Source organism: Microcebus murinus, chromosome 1, assembly GCF_040939455.1.
Source record: "Microcebus murinus isolate Inina chromosome 1, M.murinus_Inina_mat1.0, whole genome shotgun sequence".
Lineage (NCBI taxonomy): Eukaryota > Metazoa > Chordata > Mammalia > Primates > Cheirogaleidae > Microcebus > Microcebus murinus.
Window position 1 is genome coordinate 117,094,459 of NC_134104.1, and position 24,920 is coordinate 117,119,378.

Consider the following 24,920-nt stretch of genomic DNA (forward strand, 5'->3'; position numbering starts at 1 on the left):
CTATTGGCAGAAGCTGGTGGAATCTTGACCTTCAGGGCCCCTCCCTGCAAAGCCCATGTGTGTGCTGGGTGTTACGGAGAGTTCTGGCGAGGCAGAGGAGGCCAGACTGCATGAGGGAAGCAAATTCAGGACCTAAATTGCCTACGAAAATCTCAGGGGATAGGGAACCCAATCTCCAAGGCTCCAGGACTTTATGATTTCTTTCCTCATTCTAAATAAATGTACACTTGCATGCCATCAGTTCTGTATTCTCTTTCTAAAATAGTCCTCCCTTCCCGTCTCCTCCCACAATTTTGTGTAAGCTTCAGGCCCCAGAAAACCTTCATCCACTCCTGGTTTGAGGTCTCAGTGCTCACCAGGGCAGGCTTGGGAATAGAGGTGTAAATTTGTCAGAAGGATGCAGGGCAGCGCAGCAAGAGAGTAAATCCTCATCTAACATGGCAGGAAGTCAATAGATAAATCAAGAAATCGCTATGTAAGCTTATTTTTTTTTAGCGACAAAGGGGTGACCACCAGAACTACACGGAGGAACTTAAAAAGGAGCAAGGGAGAAGTGGCCTGTTGCTTTCATTGTATAAGCAAATCTAGGTAATTTTATATTGTAAAAAGTGCTCGTGCATTACTTTGATATATATTTTTAATTCAGTTGTTAAAAAGGAAAGTAAAATTAAATAAAAATAAGAAATAAACGCAATACAAAACATAGGAAAATAAAAAGCAAACGCTCACACACCACAGGAGGATCCCGGCAGTTGGGACCCAGTGGGCGGGGTTTGTGCCAGGGGCGGGTCTCCTTCGGGCCCGCCCCCAGCGAGGGGGCGGGGCGCAGACTGTTTCCCAAACACTCGGTCCTCCCAGGGGAACTGAGGGGGGGGAGGGGGAAGGTCAAGGTCAAGTTCGCCTTAGGCCCCGCCCCCTACCCGCCCCCCCAGCTCCGGGGCAAGGCGGGCAAGTCCTGGGCTGCCCGCCCGAAGGCGGCCCGGCGTCCCGAGACCCAGTGCCGCCCACTCCCGGTCCTGGCGTGCGGGGCCGCGCTGGCCCACGGCCGCGCTTCGGCCCTCCGGCCCCCAGTCCCCTGCAGTTCCCCGAGACTCGCCGAGCGCCGCTGCTCAGCCCCGCGACGCGCAGGTAAGCGCAGCCTGGGGCCCTGGTCTGCCCGGTCCGCCCGCGCGGGCGCCTCCGACCCGGATGGCGGCTGCACGCCGGGCCCACGCCACCCGGGCCGCGGCGGACACTTGGGCGCCGGCTCCCGGGCGACAGGTGGCGGCGCAGTGCCGCGCGGGTGCCGGGTCGGACGGAGCGGGGAACGGCTCCGCTCTGCCTCTGCGCGCCGCGCGTTCTCGCTGCACGGTGATCTACCAAACCCTAAGTACCCCTTTGGCTGTGCCGGGAGCCCCAGCAGACATGTGTTCAGATCCCACCTTCAACATTTGTGCACTCAGCAGTTAACACATTAACTGCCATGTGAGTTGCATTTGACTCACGCTAGTTCTGAGCCCAGGGCCTCGTGAAGCATATGTAACTCACACGTGTCTTTACCTTGGGAGTCACCTGAACTGTTTTTCAAGTTGCACATAACTCACACACGGAAAACAACAAAAAATAACCAATTTCCATTAAATTAGAAAGGATCGTTTTGTTTTAGAAGTTTTTATTCTATTTCGTAATAAAACACCGTGGCCCCAAGGGGAAAACAATTATCTGGTGTGGCAGTCAATGTGTTAAAAATAAACACAGTATCTAACTTACGCTTACTGTGTGCGACAGAGTGCCCGCCCCTGGGCTAAGTGCCCGGCTTAGACTGGTGGGCCAACTAACGTGGGGCCCGCCCCTGGAGTCTCAGTCCAGTGCGGGAGACTTACACCAAATGGATCCGTACAAACAAATTGTAAACGTTCCAACTGTGCTGAGAGCGAAGATAGACAGTGCTGGGGTGCTGGAGATCTTTTATCAGGGTCCCCAGCTATAAAGTCTGCTGGAACTAAAATTTCAGAGAATTCCAGGGCGGCGAACAACAGAGCAAACACCTTTTGTTGGGAGAGGTTGTTGGCTTCTTTGGGGAAAGGTGTGAGTGGGACTGGCCTGCAGAGAGCTGGGGGAAGGCAAGTCCCTTAACCTCGACTTCAGTGTCTGTGTAATGGAACTGTTCCGCCCATAGCGGATGGAAAGGCTGAATGTAAATGACTTAGCGCTGTTTTAGGTGTGCAGTGAGTGAAGCAAAGATGGAGATGTTCTGGATAGAGGCTGGATGTTGTTGTAGGCTAAACACAGTGTGTCTGCCTCTGAGCAAACTCACCCCTCCCCTTGAGGCCTGTTTCCTCCTCTGTCAGATAAGGGGTTGTGAGTAGAGTCTCTCAGCCTGTTCTCCAAAATGGTAACTGGTTTAGTCATTCATTCTTGGAACATTTAACTGGTGCCCACTTTACCCTGGCTCCGAAGATTCAGAGGGAAATCAGACAAGGCCCCTGTCCTTCTGGACATGGGGTGAGCAGGTGAAATAAAGCGACAGTCCGAGCCTGGCAGAGCCCAAAGAAAAGGGATCCTCCGACCCTTTAGCCTTGCCAGGGAAGGCCCTCTGCTTCCGGCCAAGTACACATTTCCCAGAAAGCCAGCTCTTTGAGTCCCCGGAATGTATGGTTCATGCCACTCCACTGAACACCAGTTACCTCCTGACTTTCATTGGTCACTCTCAGCTTTTGGTGTCACCCCCTAAAACTGACCAACAGACTCCCCAGAGGCAGCAACTCTGCTAGTCTCCTGCTGAGGACCCCTCAGACCTTAAAGCCCCATGAATTTGGGAGACCTTTTTAGGCTTTAGGAAACACCCATCAGCTGCTTGCTGTATTTTATTGGCTTGAGTGATCCCAATTTCTTCTTTGTCTCTATTGACATCATTGGTGTAGACACAGGATTTGCTCCGTAAAACCTGGCTGGGAGGTCCGGAGAGTGGGGAACCACAGTTGAGGGTGGAGTCTGGCACGGTTTGTGGCGAGTGGTAAAAAACAGAGGACAAATGTGAACAGAGGGTGCTGGAGGGAGAAGGGGAGAGGGCAACCTTTGTGCAGCCCCTCTGTTCACCGCCCAGACAACAGTAATGTCCCAGCCAAAGAGAGAAGGGAAGCTCCAGGCATGGTGGTCGCAGACCAGGGACGTGACTAACCCTGGGGACTTACCCCTACCATCTGAGTTACGAGTAGTGTGCATCCTTGACAGATGCTTGGCGTGTAGGTGGCCCTGAAGAAATACTGACTCCCACCCTCTTCTTCCCCTGAATGAACTAAAATGGGAATAATAATAGTGCCTACCTCAGAGGGTTATTATGGGGATAATGAGTACCTACAATACGTAGAACAGCGTCTGACATGTAGGATATTACTACTACTAGTACTATTGATATTATTTCTTAGTCTGGACAAAAACTGGTGAAACAAGCTGGCCAAAGGCAGGGTGATTAGCTGGGGAGTTCGGTTATCTGTTGCAGTGGTTTTGCCAGAAAGCATCAGCCTGGAAGCAGAGAGGGGTGTTCTTCCTGATAAAGGGCTCTTGGGCACCCACACTGTCAGAAGGCCCTGCAGTTTGAAGTGTCTTTGGAGACTTGGGCCAAAGAAAAGACAACAAAAGTTGTATGGGAAAACTAGTGTTGAAAAGGCTTAAAATTGTCTTTTTCAAGTATTATCTCTAACCCAGAGCTGGGTGTGGGTCTGCTACAGGGGCTGCCACTGTCCCTTGCTGGCCTCTGCCATCCTTATGGGCATGGTAATTGCCTGGCTCTTTGGCCTGGGAGCTGTGGAATCTAATTTTATAACCCTTGTACCAGTAGAGAACCAGGCATGCCAAAAGGCATGCATGAATGAACGAACGAATGGATGAATATAAGCCCAAGAGGCAAACTTTTTGTTGTGTATTATGTATATGTATGTTTTCTTTTAAAAAGAGTGTGAAGATAGGGAAGGACAACTAATATATTTAAGCATTTGCTGAAAGCCAAGCATTTTCATGTGTGTTGCAACTTAGTGGTGAACACCACAGCGATATAGTCAGATAAAATTGTTTGTGTGACCTCCCATGCATCACCAAAGCTCTCTAAACCTAAGTTTTTGCATCTGTAAAATGGGAATCGTTGTGCCTAACTCATGCTGTTAGGAACATTAGTCAGGATAAGCATGTGCAGTGCTACCCTCAGAATGCAGCATGTAGTATGGTAAGTGCTCAGACAGTAATAGCTGCTGTATTATTATTACATTTATTAATCTTCCCAATGATCTCCACTCTGATGAGGAAACTGAAGGCCACAGGCACAGATGGGTGACACTCATTCTGAGTGACACTCATTCTCAGTCCCTTGGAGTCAAACTTTGCAGACACCAGCCAGATAGCTTGTATGAAATGAAGTCAACCTTATATGCATTTCATTCATTACTTAAAGCACTTGACTATGTGAAATCTTAAAAAGAGAAAAACTGCAAAATTATAATTTATGTGCCTTTCAAGTTCAGGTATTTTATCATCTAGATAAATCTTCCATGCATTCATGTTAAACCACTTTGGGCTGTCGAAGCTCTTAAATAAAGTGGCTTATCCTGACCAGTGTCTGTCTTTGCTCATTTATCATAGTTCCCCAGTAAAGATGGACGGATCCCATTTTGCAGTGCAGGCTTCAGAATGGCAGCCCCTGCCCCACTGTTTTAACCATGCAGTTCTTCATGATGGTGTTTAACAAACCACAGTGGACTCATGATTCCGTCATCATTGTTCCTCTCGCACACACACAGACCCGTGTGCCTGTCTAGGAATTAGGAATAGAAAAGCATTCTGTTGCTAGTGTGAATCTGGGAAATCAACTCTGGAGAAACCTAAGATTCTCTGTAATGGGTTTCTTTAACGAGTGTGACCACATTTTCTGGAAGCCAGAGCTGTCTGCTCCTTCCTCCCATGACTGCCGTCTCTGGACCTGGCCTCCTGCCCAGTGTATGCCTGGTCTCGATCTCTGTGCCTCCCTGCTGTCCCTCCCTCTGGCCAGACCTGCCCCTAAAGCCATAATCTCTGGGGCAGCTGCAGAGGAACAAGCAGTTGCAGGGAAGCCTCTCTGAATCAACTCCTGCATTCCCACAGTACCAGTGGGCACCTGTCACATGCCCTTCTCCAGCTGCCCTGAATCACCTCCTCTGCTGGGCCATGAGCTCTTCCACAGCTATTGGACCAGGTGTTCTCGGTACCCAGCACTGTGCCTGGCACATTATCCTCCCTCCCTCCCTCTCTTCCTTCCTCCCTTTCTTCCCTTGTTCTACAAATACTTCAGGCAGTGTCCTGGGGATTTGAATGGTGAGTCAAAATGACACAGTCCTGACCCTTGTGGAGCCCACACACATCATGAGACAGATTTACTAAAGACAGAATGAGGCACATAAGCACGCAGAGTAAGAGATTATAAACTGGGTTAACTGCCCTGGAGGAGGAGCCTGGTGTGCCAGGGCCGTGTGCAAAAGTGGGGCAGATCCAGAAATGCAGGCAGTATTGACACGGGTGCAGTGGGCCTGTGAGTGGTGGCTGGAGGCTTATGCTCATTTATTCATACAGCTTTGAAGACCACTGGATAGTATTTTTCTACAAATTCTGGTAAACAATGCTTTATGCTGCCCAAGTAATCTTACTGAGAATGTGTATTTTTAAAAGCAATTGTTCTTCTGCTTCCAAATGAGAGAATAATGCTAATGCTCCACTTTGCTTACACCTTTAGAGTTTGCAGAGCCCCGTCAGCTGTTGTCTGGTTGGGTGCTCATTTCTCAGCGTCATATGTCTCACACTGGGTGGCAGCAGGAAACGGGGACCCAGCTCACCCGAGGGAAGATCTGGTGGGGTGGGCACTGGAGCTCTCTCCCTTCCAAGTGACAGAGTCCCCCTGGGGACCTGTTTGTTTTCTCCTTCTCTGATACCCCTGGGCACGCCAGGCTGAGGTTCCAGCATAGATTTTATCACGCTGTGGCTCGTGGCTGTCTGAGAGGAAACAAAGGTAAAGCTGACTGCTGTTGTCCAGAGGGTGGGCCCGCTGTCTGCACGCAGCGGTGGCAGGGTGAGCTGGCAGCGATCCCACCAGAGCCGAGCCATCTCAGCACGGTCACGAGGGACACCATGCTTGCCTTCAAGCCCATTCAGTTCCACTGAAAATAGGGAGAAAATACACTAAAAGGCCTGTTTTAAATAAGATGTAATCCAGACAACCCCAGGAAACATTCTCTCTGCATGCCTGAATGTTATTAGAGAGTTATTTTATTTGTTTGGCCAGAGCTGTTAACCAAATACATATCCAGTCCCCACCAGTCTCAGAGGCAGACCTCATTACAGGAGATGAGCTGCCATCTTTCCACACAAAGCAAGGACACTAGCGTCACCACGCAGAGACTGAGCAGGCCTCCACGCTCCCTTTGGTGGGGTGGGTGTGACTGCCGTGCCTAGGCCGGTGGGGAAGGGCTGTATTCTCAGGGTACAGCTTTAATAGGGTTGTAATTGTGTGGCTCTTAGCCATGGAGAAAAAAAAAGTGGTTCTGGAAATCTCACTTCCATAAAGGCTGACACAGTGACGGTATTTATGCCTCTTAAAAGTGCATGTTAAGTGGTGGATATTTATGAAAAGGGTTCTGAGGAGTAAATGTGTCCATCAGTCAACCTGGAACTTTTTAGAGCTCCTAAGATGGTTTTAAATTAGAGCCAATCTTCCTTCTGCCTTCCCCTTCCATCAGCTCCCCCCACCCCTCTGCTTCCTCTTATAATAATGAAGTGTCAAAGCAGGACCGAGCCCAGGGGGAGGTTGGAACTGCCTTGCAGAAGCACAGCTAGTGTATTAAAGGCGGGTGTGTGGGGTGAGTGCCTTGATTCTGGTACTTCCCCCTAGTCCCCGTGTTCTGAAGAAACAAGAGTGCGGAGCAAGGCTGACAAACATGGTTCAGCCTAATTGCATCTCAACCACAGGCATCAGCAACTCTGCCGTCAGCCCTGCTGCTCGCTGAAAAGGGTTTGCAACTGGAGGGGGAAAAATGATGAAAACAACTGATGCAAACTAACCTGAATTTGGGCGCAGTAAGTGGCAGATGGGAGGGAATGAATGTCAGTGTCAGTGAGGGAATCACACCAGGTCAGGGAAAGAGAAAGCTTTAGAAGGCTGGAAGTTTCTCTGTAAGTAGGTGATCATTAGGACAGAATGCCTGTTACAGGAATTAGTGTGTGGAAGCCTAACTTGAAGTTATTATTGGCTTTCAAATGTTCATTTTAAAGATCAGAAATAGGTGTTTATTGTAAGAACCTTATATTTAGTATCAAAGACTGCTTTGCTTTTAATTTCCCCATGTGGTCTTCTCCGTAACTTTTATGATACTATTGGCCATTCTTGTCTTAGTGTTTTTTTGTAAGAAAAAGGATGCTAGTATCTGTTACCCACTTTATATCTTATAAGTAATCAGAGGACGATGGATGATAAAAGTAGAGGGGCTGCCTGTTTCAGGTGCTACTGAAATGCTACTACCTTTTGGCTTCTTCTGGGATTCAGCTTTAAAAAGAAAATAATCTGAAAACTGGAAAGAGTCACTATATAAAAAATGCTCTCTGCATCATTATTTCTAATGGTGAAAACTTGGAAGTGATTGAATATAAGTGTAGGAGGATAGTCAAATTACAGAACACCAGCGGTGGTGGATATTTATGAAAAGGGCTCTAGGGAGTAAATATGTCCATCAGTCAACCTGGAACTTAATGCCAGCTCTCCCTGTGACAGCTCTGTACCCATGTATCCTTTGCTCCCTAATGCTGGCCAAAGCCTAGTGCATGGCCAATGGTATGCTCTAAGCTGAACTTCTTCAGTTGACCGAACATTGGGAAATCATGATACAAGACAAAGATTTGAGTATAAGTAGTTTATTTGGGAGGAGATCCCAGGAAGCACTAGTAAGAAGTAGGGAAATGAGCCAGGGGAGTGCACTCTCAAGCAGGCTACCAGGTTATCACTGTGGGCAACTGGACTGTAATCTTATTGGGATCTCCCAAGTCTGTGTAGAACACTCATCCCAGAGTTGTCCCCTCTTGGGGTTGGGGCTGGGTGTGTACACACCATTCCTGTCAGTCATTGGTTGCACCTTATTCTTTTTTTTTTTTTTTTTTTTTAAGACAAAGTCTCACTCTGTTACCCGGACTAGAGTGCCGTGGCATCAGCCTAGCTCACAGCAACCTCAAACTTCTGGGCTCAATCTTTCTGCTTCAGCCTCCCTAGTAGCTAGGACTACAGGCATGTGCCACCATGCCCGGCTAATTTTTTCTAGATATTTTTAGTTGTCCAGCTAATTGCTTTCTGTTTTTACTAGAGACGGGGTCTCGCTCTTGCTCAGGCTGGTCTAGAATTCCTGAGCTCAAACGATCCTCCCGCCTTGGCCTCCCAGAATGCTAGGATTACAGGTGTGAGCCACCATGCCCAGCCAGTGCATTATTCTTTATGGGGAGTTAATTCTTGAATTCTTCTGGCAGGTTCCAGTAGCTAGGCAAAGTACCTGGGCGAAGAGATACAAATGCTGGCAGTTGGAAGTCAAGCTGGTTTGCTGTAAGGCGGCGAGGTCTGGAGCTAAGGGTACAGCACTCATAGTGTCTGCTGTACTGTCCTTCCCTAGCCACCATGCACATTACCAGTGTACTACACTGAAAATAATCAAATCCACCATTCCCTACTAAATCTCAACCTGGTTGTGCTAAATTGAAGACTGCATTAAGTAATAACCAACCCCAAAAGTTTAAGAAAATAATCATGGGAAGAAAACTTTAAATAAGAAAAACATTACCGTATTTTCCCAGGGTATTGGAATAGACTACCAATATTTGATTTAAGTGGCAGAATGCTAATATTCTGCAGCTGTATGGTTTGAGACCCAACACTTTAAAAGAGGGCCTGAATGTATAAGATTTATCTTAATGTGGCAATGTTTTCCCCTCTGCTGTAGCTTGATTACTCCTCTTATTTCTCAAGTAGATTGAGATGATTTTAAAAGAAAAATTCACTGGGAGAAAATATTTAACCTCATTTGTATCCACCCATGATTATATCTCCAGTGCCATGTTTTAATATTAATGCTGGATTTACTGTACTCACTAACACCAGAGGATGGCAGAGAATCTCTGTAGTTATGGCTTTAGGCACTGTGATAAATGTTTTGTAGTCATTGCCTTTATATAGAAACACTCCATCTCCAATTAAAGATTTAGTAAGCTCTTCATCAAAATATCTATTCACAATTGAGGCATATGATATGGTTGTGCTGACATTTCAGCTTAATTCACTCTATAGTTTTGTGGGTCCCAATTCATTTTATATGCTTTTTTTTTTCTGTATGCATAGAGGAGGAATAGCAGCAGAAATCTGGGGCTTAATGCAGATTCTAGAAACACTCTCCATGTATTTACTAAGTATATTGGAACATTTGTCACTATAAATGAAGGCCTTACTCTAAGAAATGATTTAAAATTGTAAATCATGTAGAAAGCACAATAGGGTTTAGTGGCTAAAGTTCATATGCTTTGATTTATGGGCATTTTAGAATTTGTATAGAAAGATTTTAAGAACCCAATGTTTTAGAGAAATGAAGCCATTTTCCTTCAAGTTGTGGTCCAAGATGTATTTCATAAAGACTAAGATGACAAATATCTGGTGTTCATTCCCATGCCCTATGCACATTGCAGGCATCATTGGCTGATACTCAGGCCTGAATCCTCTTCTACAAAGTGCTCCATGCAGCCAGCTGCTACAATTCATCAGAACTGGTCCACCAGATGAAGCCTAGGGGGACCCCATGCTCTTGCACACTTTTTTATAATACCTATCCCTGCCATTGCTGGGGATAGTCAACAAAAGAAGCTTTCATAGTCCCCCTACAAAAAAAAATGAATTCAAGAGTCAGCTGATTTGCTCACCTAGTGCCTTTTTAGTCACTTCTCTGCCATGCAGATGCTAGGCATTCAGTTTGTCAATGATTGTCTCCCTTCCATTTTTCCTTTTGTCATGTGCATTTTGATTTTTCTTTCTTCTTTGTGTCCTATAATGTTGCTCAGAAGATAAAGCAGGAAGCCCAAAATTATTTGTTATTCTCTCTTATAAAATTTAGTTGAAGTCATTTGTATTAATGGAAATGCGTTGAAATTTTGATTTTTTTCTGCCACTTCAGGGAGAATGCTTTGCAATAGGTCACTGGTGACCTCCACATTATCAAATCTTACAGGATTTTCTGTCCATATTTTCTGTGCAACATCTGAGACCTCTCACTATGTCCACCTTTTGAACTGTTTCTTGGATTTTCTTCCCTCCTCCCTGATTGTTTCTTCTTTGACTTCTCCACTTGCTTTCTTTCCTCTGCTTGCATTTTCATTAGGCTATCCCCAGGGTTCTTCCCTTCACCTCCTCTTGTCCATGCATTCCACCTGGATGATTTCATCCACACACTTGGTTTTTAACTATAACCTTTACACAGATATCTCTCATATTCTTGTCTCCATCACATCTGCTCTCTGGAGCCCAGACCTCTTTGTCCAGCAGCCTGCTGAATGTTTCTTCTTGTGGCTGCCATAGGCAACATGTTTCATTTATTCTAAACTATTTCTCCTTTTGCAGGGCCAACTAAATACTTGTCCCTGTCAGGTTGTTTCAGCTACCTCCTTGGAGTCATGAGGTTGTTCTGAACTCATGAGAAAGCTCTGTCTTGAGGAATCAAATATAAGACTAGGGCTAAAACCAAAACTCTGCCTTAAAACTAAGGATCTTAAAACAGAAACAGTCATTTGATTATCTCTCACCATTCTGGGGGTTGACTGGACTCAGTGAGTCAGTTCCTGCCCTCAGTCTCTCATTCAGTGGCACTTAGATGGTAACTGGGGCTGGAGCCACCTCACAGGCTTCCTGACTTAAGAAACAACCTAAAGAATGGATGAAAATGTTTGCAAACTATCCCTCTGACAAAGGATTAATAACCAGAATATAGCAGGAACCCAAACAGCTCAATAACAACAACAACAAAAAAAAACCAGATATTAAAAAATAGGCAAAAGACCTGAATAGATGTTTCTTAAAAGAAGACATACAAATGGCCAAGGGGCATTTTTAAAATGCTCATATCACCAATCATCAGAGAAATGCAAGTCAAAACCTCAATGAGATATCATCTCATCCAAGTTAAAATGCCTGTTATCAAAAAGACAAAAAATAAATGCTGGCAAGGATGAGGAGGAGGAATGCTAAGTATACTGTTGGTGGAGATATGAATTAGTGCAGCCACTATGGAAAATAATATGGAGATTCCTCAGAAAACTAATAGTAGAACTACCATATGATCCAGCAATTCCACTACTGGGTATATATATCCAGAAGAAAGGAAATCAGCATATCAGAGAGATATCTGCACTCCCATGTTTATTAGAGCACTATTCACAATAGCCAAGATATGGAAGCAACCTACATGTCTATCAGTGGATGAATGGATAAAGAAAATGTGGTATATATACACAACAGAATATTATTCAGCCATAAAAAAGAATGAAATCCCTTCATTTGCAGCAACATAGATGGAACTGGAGGACATTATGTTAAGTGAAATAAGCCAAGCACAGAAAGACAAGTATCATATGTTCTCATCCATATGGGAGCTAGAAAAGTTGATCTCATAAAAGTAGAAAGTAGAACAGCAGATATTAAAAGCTGAGTAGGTGGAAGGAGATGAAGAGAGGTTGGTTAATGGGTACAAAATACAGTTATATAGAAGGAATGTTCTAGTGTTTGATAGCACAGTAGGGTGACAATAGTTAACAATAATTTATGATGTATTTTAAAATAACTAGAAGAAAAGATTTAGAATGTTCCCAACACAAACAAAAGATAAATGTTTGAGGTAATGGATATCCTAGTTACTGTGATTTGATCATTACACATTGCATTCATGTATCAAAATATCAAAAGTACCCCATAAATATGTGCAATATGCATCAATAATCTTTTTTTTTTTCTTAAAAAGACTTCCTCAATCAGTGGCTGGCAGTTGATGTGTGCTGGCAGCTGGGACCTCAGCTGGGATGTTGTCTGGAATGCCTTGTCGTGTGGCCTGACTTTTCTCTCAGCGTGGCAGCTGGGTCTAAGATCAAATATACCAAGAGGACCAGGTGGAAGCTGTACCACCTCTTATGATCTCCCCTCACAAGTCTCATAGCATCACTTTTGCCATATTTACTGGCCTGCCCAGCTTCAAGGCACGGACCCACCTCTTGATGGGAGACCTGTCACAGTCACATTGTAAGAAAATACTGCTGTGCCTGTGTTGGAAAATACATTTGCCACAGGCCCCCAACACTTCCAAGCACTCCCTCGAGAACTACCTGAAATGCCACAGGTTTCTATTTAGGTGGATTTTTTTTATAGGTAACATATTTACATCATTCAAAAGTTTTTAGGAAAAATAAGTATAAATGTGTACTATGAAAATATTCCCTCTCATATCATAGTTTCTACCTCTGCTTTCCATAGATAATGCTGTCAAATGTTTTTATTTCCTTTCTGAGTTTATAGGTATTTTTATATTTCACCCTATTGTACAAACAGCATTGTATACTTACTGTTTTAGTTAACAATATATATCTGGACATTATTTCCTTATCAGTACACAGAGTCAGTCAATCTCTCTCTCTCTCTCTCTCTCTCTCTCATGCATAGTGTGCTATTGCTCTGTTGTGTGGCTTTACCTTAGATCACTTAATCAGTTTTCTGTGGGTGGGCACTGAACTGCTACAGACAATGCTGCAGTGAATAACACACATGTGCCATCTTACATGGGAGAGAATAAATTAGGATGCCTTCCCCAAGAGCCCCAGCCAGTTGTGGGCATCCTCTTGCCCCAGTGCCTTACATCTCATCTCACCACGCCTCCTCTCACCAGACCATGGGCTCCCAGGGGTTATGAACTGTGGCCCTTGCAGCTTGTTTCCACACTGCCTAGCACAGGAACCTGTGTGTCCACATGGTACAGAGGAAGCCTATGCAAGGAGGGAGGAGGGAAGAAGAGCAGGGGAGATGACTGAGTACAGGCACCTGAGTGGCCTTGTTCCACCTCCTCTCATTCCCTTGTAATCGCATTTCTTAGTGGCAGTTACCACTTCTGGCCTGTGCAAAACTGGAATCTGGTTCTACCCTGTTTGGCCTGGCCTCACGCACAGGGTATACCCCAGAAGGCTCAGTCCCAAAGTCCAGTTTTTGTAGTCTCCTGGGTCAGCCCAGGACCACTCCCTGCACCAGCAGGGTTTGTTGTGAGAGAGGATGTGGGTGGGGTCATCGCTTAGTACTAAGATATCATTAGTGAATTGCTGTCCTGATTTAAAGAAAAAAAAAAAAAACAGCAAAAACAAAAAAAGAATTCTCCCTTATCACAGAAGTATTCTTAAATCACATGCTTTTATTGTTTCTGTTAGGAACATTCTTTAAGGAAGATAAAATGCTTTTGTTAAAGTAAAGAGGCCAAGCTCTAATCTCCACAAGAAAGATTGACAGTTGCACTTGTTGCTTTAAAGAAGGCTTTCTGGGAGAGCTTATGTTCAAGATTCTTTCTATTGTAAGGAAAAGAAACTCCTTTGAAACTAAATGAAGCAAAACTACGAACATGGCTATCATAATAGAAAATTTGGGGGTGTCAGGCATGGCTGCATCCAGGTGAATCAGATAGATGGTGGCACTAGCAATCCCACTGACTCTGTCTTTCAGCTCTTCTCTCCACCATGCTAGCTTCATTCTCTAAGGCAGGGAAGATGGCATTTCCAGGCTTACGCGGAGCTTGCAGCCCCTTCTCTCTGAAGAAGACACTCTTATCCAGTGTCCTTTGTGAAAAAGAGATCTGATTTGCTCTTCAGGAATCATGTGTCCACTCTGGACTAATGATTTTTTCCAAGAAGTTGAAGTTTTCTGGCCATCCTGATCCACCTTCCAGAATTGTGAGGAGTGGTAGCTGGGCAGCCTTCAAAACAAAGGTATTGGCCAGGCATGGTGGCTCACGTCTGTAATCCTAGCACTCTGGGAGGCCGAGGCGGATGGACTGCTCAAGTCAGGAGTTCAAAACCAGCCTGAGCAAGAGCGAGACCCCGTCTCTAATAAAAATAGAAAGAAATTAATTGGCTAACTAAAAAAAAAAAAAAAAAAAATTATATATATATATATATATATATATATATATATAAATTAGCCAAGCATGGTGGCGCATGCCTGTAGTCCCAGCTACTCAGGAGGCTGAGGCAAGAGGATCGCTTGAGCCCAGGAGTTTGAGGTTGCTGTGAGCTAAGTTGATGCCACGGCACTCCAGCCAAGGCAACAGAGTGAGACTCTGTCTCAAAAAAACAAAAAAACAAAGGTGTTGCAGGACCAACACAATGGAGTTGCCCGCCGTGGATGGGATTCAAAACTTGAATTTCAGACTGTGAAGAGTATCTGAATTGGTGATGGTTGACCTGAGAGTTAAGAAAAGGTTCACTATATTAACTCTCTTCTTTTGTACATGTTTGAAGATTTCTGTAATAAAAGTGTGCTTTTTGTAAAAAATGCATTAAAAAAAGAAAGGAGCTTTTTTCTGCCTTGTTTTGGGAACTCTCAACAAATAAGCCTTCACATTCCTGTATGTTTATTCTCTGGTTTTCTTGGTCTATGTTTTTCTTTTCATTGTACAAAGAAACCTTAATCCTTACTTTCTTCTAAGCTGGGGATTGGGAAGATACACAGGGTACTTGACTTTAGGTTTGTGTGGTGTGTTTGGAGGGGGTTGAGGGAGAGAGAGTCAAGTACCCTTGAATCCTTGTCTCCATGGTTCCCGGGACAAAAGCCTCAGAAAACTCCAGCTGGGGAGAGAAGAATGTCTATGCTGTGACCATGAGTCTGCATCTCCACCTTTCATGGGCAGTTACTTGAGCCTGGGTGAGTGTGGACAGACTTTCCAATCCGTGTATGTAGTTGGGGGAGGCCCAGGGGCTCAGAAGGTCATGAACTGGCTGCTGGAGGAAATCTTAGAGAGTGTTTGGGCTGCCTTTTTATTTTAGAGGTGAGGAAGCTCAGGCCAGAGGAGTTAAGTGACTGCCCTAAGGACAAACAGTGAAGTAGCAGGGGCAGAGGTAGGTTTCCGTCCCCATAGTCTGACTTTGGAGTCCAGTACCACTTAATAGCTGTGTGACTTTAAGTAAGCTTCCTTTACCTCTCTGAACTTCACTTTCCTCACCGGTGGTGGGAGGCAGAAAGATGACCCTCTAAAAATGTCCATATCCTAATTCCCACAACCTATGAGTGTGTTAGGCTCCATGGTATGGTGGAATTAAGGTTGCATATGAAAATAAAGGTTGCTAATCAGCTGACCTTAAGATAAGGCGTGTATCCTGGATCATCTAGCTAGGCCCAGTCTAGTCACAGGGGTCCTTGCAGGTGAAAGACAGAGGTAGGAGAGTCAGTGAGAGAGAGGCAGCATGAGAAAACCAGATGGGCCACTGCTATCTCGGCAGGTAGAAGGGGAAGGTAGAAGCTGGAAAAGGCAGCACATAGATTCTCACCTAGAGCCTCCAGAAAGGAATACAGCCCTGCCAACACCTTGATTTTACTCCTCTTTGACTTCTGACTCTCAGAACTGTAAGATAACAAATGTGTGTTGTTTTAAGCATGGGGTGATTCGTTACAACAGCAGTAGGAAACCAGTACCCCTGTGAGGGGACTAACATGCCTCCCTAGAAGACTGGAGTTTAGAGTCAGGGAGTCGATTTCCCAGCAGAGACCCTGGAACATGGTAGATGCTTAATAAATAGCAATGTTGACAGAGGACAGTGGTGGTGTAGGGAGTGGTGGTCATTAAAAGGGAGAGTGGCTGATGGACAGGTGTCTTTGAAGAACTGAAGCTGGTGCCTTGTCGTGAGGTTCAGGGCCGTTAATAAAAGAAGGCCAGTAGGAGACCTCAGATGGCCCAGTTGGGTGACCAGGAACCCCTGCAGGATTCCTGCAGGAACCCCTCCAGGATTCCTGCAGGAACCCCTCTGCAACTAGGGTCAGCAAAGCCTTCCCCTGCAATTCTTGAGCGCTTGCATCTGCGGCAGCACCACCCTACATCGGAGGACGCGAGAGCCGGGAAAGGCTGACCCTGTGATCCCTTCCATCAGGTAGAGCCCTGCCTGGGGGTCTAGTGAGATGTGGGCCTCTCTCTGAGCCTGGCCTTCACCCTAATGCCACTGGCTACTCTCATGGTCTTAAAGATTATTAGTGTCACTCCCGGTGTCAGAAGCTGAACTTCAGTGAGCTTACTATGGGCCAGGCAGCATGCTAGGTGTCCTATGACTGTTGTCTCATTTCATCTTCATGACCGCCTCTCAGGCAGCTCTTTGTGGCTCCAGGAGGTCGGGCAGCTTGCTCAAGGTCAAACAGTGGCAGAGCTAGGATTACAAACTAGGTTTGTCTGACTCCAGATCTAGCCTCAAGGACAAAACGGGCCACCAGGTAGAAGGGAGATGACTGGCATTTGCTGGCTGACTGAAAGGGTCTTGGGAGTGCTGTGTTTGGATGCTGTGGCCTATGGGAATGAGAGCCCCCAAATCTCCAGGAGGAGGACCCCCACTAAAGGGAACACCCCTTCCTGTCCTCGTGTACCTCTAGGAATGATGGAATGGAATCCCCAGTGGGATGGGGGGAGGCACACTTGCTTGTTGGGGACTTTGTGGGGGTATTCACATCTGCCATTCTCTGAGGCACCACAATTACATCTGTGTTTTACTTTTTTTATTTTATTTTATTTTTTTTTTTGAGACAGAGTCTCATTTTGTTGCATGAGCTAGAGTGCCGTGACGTCAGCCTAGCTTACAGCAACCTCAAACTCCTGGGCTCAAGCAATCCTCCTGCTTCAGCCTCCCGAGTAACTGGGACTACAGGCATGCACCACCATGCCCGGCTAATTTTTTCTATATATTTTTAGTTGGCCAATTAATTTCTTTCTATTTTTAGTAGAGATGGGGTCTCGCTCTTGATCAGGCTGGTTTTGAACTCCTGACCTTGAGCGGTCCTCCCGCCTCAGCCTCCCAGAGTGCTGGGATTATAGGCGTGAGCCACAGCGCCCGTGGCCAGTGTTTTACTTTTCAAAAGACATTCACTGATATTTGGATTGATATTAGATGATATTAAGGAAATTTTGTTAGTTGTTAATATTGTTAGGAGTGATCATATGTAAATAAGAAAGTATCCTTTATTTTTGAAGTATTTAGAGGTAGAATGTCATGTGGTGTTTATAATGTAACTTAATATGCTTTAGAGGGAAAAAGGCAAAATAAATATGGAAACAAGTTAACGATCATTTGGGGACTTCCGTGGCAGTTCATTATACTGTTTCCTCTATTTTTTGTAAGTTTGAATTTTTCATAACAAAAAGTTTTTTTAAAAAGTCATTCACTGAACATTTAAGTGTACACAGTCTTAGACTAACAGCCCTGCAGGTGAAGATCCACAAAGCAGTCATTCCACCTCAATGGAAGAGGCACCTTGACTCTGTGGGGCGGAGCTTAGGAGCAGAGGGGGTTGGGAGGGGGTTGGGGGCTGCCTGGGAGGGGCAGGCTCTGCAAGGAAGTCTTATCCCCGTCCTGATTCTTAGTTCTCCCAGTTGCACAGGTGCTCCTGTTGAGCTCTTTATTGTCAGTCCTCAATCAAGTAAGTAAGGAACAGCTGGCTGAGTCACTTTTGATGCCTGATCATTGAAAGATTCCTTACAGTGTGCTACTGTGCTTCCACAAACAGGTGGGCTGATTTCTCCTCCATAGTGACATTATTCCTTTGCTGTATTATGACAATGAGAAAAAAAAGACCATGGTGTTTTGTCAAACATTTTCTCATGGTACATACTGCTTAATAGGCATTGCCTTTGTCACTTCAGATTTCCCAGCACGTTTTCTCTGGCAAATTCTGTAATCTTTTTGGTTTTACATGAAAGTTCATTTTTCAAAGGTGGCATTGGAACAGATAATCAGATTCCTTGATCTGCCGTTAGCGTCCTCTTACTTTGTATTTTTCCTTATCAAAATAGCCAGCCGGTGAGGAGGAGCAGCTCCTGGGGTGTTTGTTCTTACATTATCTTCTCTCGAACTGTAAGGTAACATTTCCAAGGACTTTACCAAATCTGAAGAACTGTGTTAAGCATCCTTTAATAGAGACATCACTGCTAATCAAGAGGCCAGGCTTTGCCAAGTTCTCTGGTTTAGCTCTCGAAATACAGTGTTGTCCTTCAAATAAAGCTCTATTCCTTTCCTATAAGCCCTTGGACATATGTATGCATAACAGGTGACCTCTAAGTGGTAATTTCATAAATTCTTGGTGAAATGAATTGTATAAGATCAATGTATCTGCAGACTCGTCACATTTTTTGAGCTGTGAGGGACTTTAAGATGAATCTGGTACAGCTCTGCTAGTGGAGGAAACATTCATTTTAACTGTGTAGTCAATTCTCAATTAACAAGGGTAATGGAGTGGGAAGGAGGTCACTGATAATCAAAAATCATGGTGAAAATAAAATTATAGTCAACACTCAATTTTCTAGGGGATGAATAATTGGTTTGTGGATTGAGGTTAAGACACAGTGGGCCCCAAGATGTCATCCCTTTGGCAGTTGGCCAGCAGCGGTGCAGCACTTGGCACCCACCCACACTCTCTGTCCCAGGGAGGGAAAGGGCTTCTCAGGGGCTGGATCAGGCAGACCTGGTTGACTTTGGCTGCATTGGTACCACGATGGTGGTGACCTTAGTCTTGGGAGCTAGGTAGAGGTGGCTTTTAGGGACTTGTCTTACCTGCCCCCAGAACAGTAGGTCTCAAACTTCAAGCATCAGAACCACCTGGCCTGTTAAGACCCAGATTGCTGGACCCCAGTCCTAATTTCTGATTGAGAAGGTCTGGAGTGGGACCTAAGAATTTGCATTTCTAACAAGTGCCCAGGTGATGCTAATACTGCACGTCTTTGAAAACCAAGACTTTCTCAGCCTAGGTTGCACATTAGAATCACCTGGGGAGCTTTTGAAACTTGATTGATGCCTGGATGTGCCTTGACCGATTACATGAAAGGCTTGTGTTGTAGGACCCCAGTATGGGTAGTCTTAAGCTCTTCAGGTGGTTCTAATGTGCATCTAGGATTGACAACCATTGTTCTAGAATCAGGGGTCCTCAAGCTTTTTAAACAGGGACCAGTTCACTGTCCCTTAGACCGTTGGAGGGCTGTTGGAGAGTGCAGTGCACATTCCACACATGTGCACTGTGGGCCGGGGACAAGTCAGCTGCTAAGCAGGACAGGCAGCTGTGGCAAAAACACCCAGCAGGCCACATGTGGCCTTCGGGCTGTAGTTTGAGGACGCCTGCTCTAGATAATATTTCTGCATTCAAGTCTGATGATTTTTTTTTATATCTTTACTCCCTTTTATTTAATAATTTTCTTTAAATCAGGTTTTTTGTCATGTAAATACATTTATTTAAAAAGTAGTCAAAGCACAGTGGCTTGTGCCTGTAATCCCAGCACCTTGGGAGGCCAAGGCAGGAGAATCACTTGAGGCCAGGGGTTGGAGTGCAGCCTGGGCAACATAGCAAGCCTTTGTCTCTCTTAAAAAAAAAATTAAAAAACAGAAAAATTAAGCAGGTGTGGTGGTACATGTCTCTCCCAGCTACTCGGGAGGCTGAGGAAGGAGGATCAGGAGTTTGAGGTTGCAGTGAGCTATGATGACACCACTGCACTTGAGCCTGGGCAACAGAATGAGACCCTGTCTCAAAAAATAAAAATTAAAAAAAAGCAAACTATACATTCCCTGCGTGTAGGAAAACTAGTTTCATAAGCCATAAATAAGACATAATTTTGTAAAAACAAATCTTTAATCGTTGACATTTTTAAGTTCTCACCTAAAATCATCAAGCTGTACCCTCCATAGCATATTGCCCTCCCCGATAACGCACCCTCATCCCACCCCATACTCACAGCACACCTCCCTGTGAGACACCCGCAGACCCATCCTTCATCAAACCCCTCCATGGGAGAGTCCCAACACAGAAGCCCCACAACACCCCTGTTGGTTTCTGTGCCTCCAAAGCCAGTGAGAGTGCAATGGCCTGGCCAGCCCTTTGCTATGGGAGCTTCTACTTGCTTGTTTCCTAGTATTGCGTCTTTGGGTCAAGCCCCGAGCTTCAGCGGCCCCTTCAGAAACATGCTTGTACTTCTCTGTACAGTGTTTGCAAAGACTAAAGATAACACAGAATACACTGTAGTTACAGGCACAGTAGAGGTATTGCCAAAATGTGAGTTAGTGGACCTAAAAAGTGCCTATAACATAGTACACTTTTAGCTATTGTGATTGTTACTATGATTGATTTATTATGATTATGATTTATTGTCATCCATGAAGGTTTAAAATATGAAAAGTGTAATTTTGGAATTTCTGCAGCTACAATAAATATGATTTTTTAAAAATCACAAATAGAACTTTGAACATTTAAGTAGCTGCTTGTTTTTTCTGCATCTGACTACTGCGATCAAATGAGTTTCTCAAAGGCAGGGACTGTATCCTCCACACCTCTGTCCACAAGAATAGCACAGTCACACAAGGAAGATGTTAGGAATTTGGATGATTGGCACAATTTCTTAATGAGCAAGTCATCACAATGACAAAACTATTTAAAATGAGCTGCACTTTAGGAAGCACCCTGCCAACAGCACCTTTAAAACCATGGTTGTGTTCTTATTTACATGCTACTCTGTCAATTAATGTTACATGCCAATTAAATGGGACATTAAGCTGCCAATAGGTCTGCAACTCTGCATAGTGGAATTCTTTTCACTTCAGCCAGTGACCTGAATTCATTGCCTCCTATCCATTAATTACCAAGGCCCATCCCTAGCCGCCCCTACCGGAACAGAAAGGCCACCAGACCTGGCCCTGTCCTCCCTCTTGTTTAGGAGGGATCGCCATGCAAGTTAGTGTGGCTGGATTCCAATCATAATATGTAGTTGATTCCAATCAAACATTGTAGTTGCTTGGATGCATCTGAGTTAGTGACATTCCTATCTTTTAAAATTCATACTAGAAACTGAAAAAGCAAGTGTAGTGCCCAAGAGCAGGAGGGACCTGCTGGTCAACTAATGCAGGGCAGTTTCCAAGGAGCTGCTCTTGGAGAGCCCTCATAAGCTGCAGTTCTCTTACCAGCCTAGCCCTCCGTGGTTTGTTGCAATCCAGGCCAGGTTTTAGAGAAACTGATGGCAGTGAGCAAATGTGCCCATGCGGAAGGCCTGGTCTAACACAGCCATAAGCCTTGCATTTTCTTTTTCAAACTCTTGCTATTATATTGCCTTCGGCAAAAGATGCAGCAGTGGTTACTACTTTTCCTCCCTCTGTGGCTCGGGCACTTTAGTAATTTAAAAGTACTTCTTCTCTTTCTTCATCTAGAGAAGTAGAAATAATTATAATAGAAAATGGGTAATTTGCAGCTACAATGCCAGGCTGATAATCAAAAACTTGTAAATGGAAACGTGAGCATATGTTTATCACTTCTTGAAATTAGAATGCAATTGAACGTTGCTGTGGCCGCAGACAGAGAGCATTATGGTAGGGAAGGCAGGCTTGGTTGTTAGTTGGAGACCTGCCTGCTAATGAGGCTTTTAAGTTGCTGTTGCCTTGGGAGCAGTGAATAAAGGAAGGCATACCTGAGAGCTGCTCAGCTGTTCAGGGGGCCCTCAGGTAATCACTTGTAGATTGATCACTCCCCTGTGTGAAACCATGCAGAGGCTTGCCAGCCCTCAGGATCAAGGTCAACCTTGCCAACCCTGGCGACCTGGCCTATCCCACCACCTTAGCCACTGTGTTGAACCTCTTATGGCAAGCCAGGCTTTTGCAAATTGTTTCCTCTTCCCGACTCAATTACCACCTAATTCCCTAATTCATATTCATCCTTCAAAACTGAAAACACCTGTTACTGCCTCCTAGAGCCCTTCCCCCAACCTGGCTGGGCTGGGGGCCGTGCTCTGCCCCCAAGCTCCCTCTGTTTCCATTTATGCCAGCTCTCACCACCCTGGGTAGTGACCATCATGAGCCTTCCCGCCTCCCACAGCACGGACAGGTGAGCCTCTGGGCAGGACTGTGGCACGTCCTGTCTCTGGTTCCTGGCATAGTGCCTGGCACACAGTAGCTGCTGTTTGATGTTTGCTGAATGAAGGGGTTGTTAATGGCAGTCAAGGACTCTGAAACCATTTCGAAGTTTGTCTTTGAAAAAGCAGAGTTATGACATAGAGTTATTGATAAACTAAATCCTATAATGCATTCCGCAGCCCACTGGGATACTTGGGTCCTCTGTGTCTGTGTTCATTTTGGTGATGGGCGGAGGGTGGATCATGAGGTAGTCCTGCCCGAAGAGGCACAATGGTTTTGCCTCTGTCTCGAATTCTTTGTGCCTCTGTACCGTAATCAGGAAAGCATTGTGTTTGCTGCTTTGCCTCTTATTTTTGTGATATTATTAGAAGTATTGAAGGGCACACAAATGCTTTGGGCATCAAAAGGAGGTCAGTGTTATTAATGAATCGGTTGTGAGCTCAGGAAGCGAGGTTTCCCACTTGTCCTCCTGCCCTGTAACCCAGCATTTGGCTGGCTGGCCCAGGTAGGCCCCGGGGCTCGTACCCCTGCCGGTGAGTGGGCATGTCTGCCCTGGCTGAGTTTCCTCACCACCCTTATTCTGAGTCAGTTCCAGGCTCATAGGTCAGTAGAGACAGCGTTTACATTGAAATCAGCCCCCTGGCTGGAAGTTGACTTTATTTTTATCTGCAGTTTAATTCGCAAAGACTTGGCTTCTCAGCTAATCAGGTACCTCTCATGCCCCTAGACACCAGGAAGAAAAGGGGAGTCAGGAATGATTCCTGCCTAAAGGATCTCGCCCATAAGACATGGAGAGCAAGGATAGTCTAGCACTGTCCTCGTCTCGGGGGCTGTCCCAACACGGGACTCTGTGTGCTGTGTGCTCTACTTACTCCTGGAGACCAAGGCACAAGAGAGGAAAGGAGTCAGGGCCAAAAGGGCAAAGGAGACGTGCCGGTCACAAGGCACTGTGTGCTCCCGAGCTGATCTCTTAGCTGGTCTCCATCCCCCTGACCTACGGAATGGTGAGGCCAGATTAGAAAATGCCTCTGGTCCCTTTCACCTTGCTCTGAAGTGTTGTCACACTCTGGGTCTGAGTCAGAACATGCTGCCGACTGCGTGACTCAGGCGGTGAGTGCGTGGAAGTGTGGAGAGGCGGAAGTGTCTAGGCAGCCTGGATTTGCTGGAGGAGTTCCTGGGCTGGGGTAGGGTTGGTGGGTGGGGAGGCTCATTTATATCCATTCAGGCAGCATTTCCTGAGCCCAGATTACGTTCCAGTCCCGTGCTAGGCACAGAGACCCTGCAGGCAACGAGTTGAGCCCTCTGCCTGAGTCCTTCTGCCCCACCACGTGTGTGCTGCACTTACCAGTCAAGTGTTTGTTTCCAGATGTGTTGGTGTCGGTTGTATTTGTTAATATAGTCGCATAACTTTATTAAATATAACATAAACTGATGGAACTATGAGTATAAAAGGAAAGAGTATGTTGTGCTGATAAATGAATCTGTTTGCTCAGAAAATAATGGCTTCAATTCACATAAGCATTTTATAACTTCTCATTTCTATTATTTTTGAATTGAACAGGTTTTTTTAAAAGTATGATGTTTTTAACAGTATTACCTTTTGCATTATTCCATGACACATTGAGAGATGTGAGATTTTTTTGCATTTAAATTTCTTTTAAAAAACACCTCTGAGTCCCACTGTATTTGCAGGATGACCTCTTAGGAACCATCTAATCCAAACATAAGTATTTTTTGTAAAATGCAGTAGACACAGAAAATGACAGAATAATAGCAATAAGGTGACATTTATGAAAGCAATGATTCCTTCGCTGGGACTTCTGGCATTTCCCCCCCATATCTATCCTTTCCTTTAACATTTTAACTCCATTTATTCAATAAAATGAGTGTAAGGTACTTATCATGAAACCCATTTTGTACTTTTGAATCTTTTTTTAATCCTCTCTTAAGCGAGTGTGCCTCTGACTGGTTAAGTGCATCAAGCTCCAGCTTTTGTCTGGTTGCATTTGCTGTTGGACTTGCAGAGTTACAGTGAAAACTGTCTGCTCTCTGAGAGGGGATTCCCAGCCTCTCTTAAGGGAGGGAAGAGATGGTGGTTTATTGGATCTCAAATCCCTCTCCTAAGGAAAGAGGCTGCAGGGCATCTGTTTGTTTTGCCTTCAAATTAAAGTGGATTTAATTTGGTTTTCAAAGTTTTGCAATTTCATTTAAAAATATTGTACTCTTGGGAACCCGGTCACAGGCTGGCTGAGAAGTGCTGTTGCCACCTTTAGGCTGCCCTTGTTCACACCCTGGGTGTCAGTACTGCACAGCCCAGCCAGACCAGGAGAACCTGAAACTATGGGGTGGAATCCCAGCTCACTCCTCCTTGCAATGCAACCTTGAGCAAAAAAGTTAACTTCTCTGAGTCCCAGTTGCCTTATCTTCAAAGATGGAGTAATAGCATCTAAGTGAAATATGTGTGCCCCTTAAATGGTTGGTAACATTATCCAGCTCAGATACAACTCTACAGTTTTCCTTGGATTGTCCACCCAGTGCCATCTAGTCTCACTTTCGAGTCACCCGGTGTTTGTAGGTGCCAGATGACCAGACTTCACTAGATTATGGCTGCTAGGCTGTCACAGGGCAGCAGGGCTGCTGAGTCTCCTGGGACCCCACACCTGCCTGAGTAAAGCCTGGCTTGGGGTAGACCCCAGGGTACAAGGATCTTCCTGAAGCATGGCTTCCTCCCAAGTATCGCTTCCAGCTTT

At 45.2% G+C, this 24,920-nt stretch overlaps 1 protein-coding gene across 6 annotated transcripts in view; it reads left to right on the top strand.

Annotated features, from left to right (window-relative positions):
- Positions 1–862: 862 nt before the first annotated feature.
- NMNAT3 (nicotinamide nucleotide adenylyltransferase 3) overlaps positions 863–24,920 on the top strand; it is a 94,983-nt gene continuing 70,925 nt past the window's right edge. For 3 of the 6 annotated variants that reach the window (XM_076005082.1, XM_076005103.1, XM_012762289.3), the window contains exon 1: positions 1,033–1,128. The gene's annotated coding sequence lies outside the window, so the exon portion shown is untranslated. Of the gene's footprint in view, positions 1,129–17,663; positions 17,711–24,920 lie in introns of all 6 variants that reach the window. The other 3 variants (XM_076005079.1, XM_076005101.1, XM_012762290.3) reach the window with 3 other exon arrangements.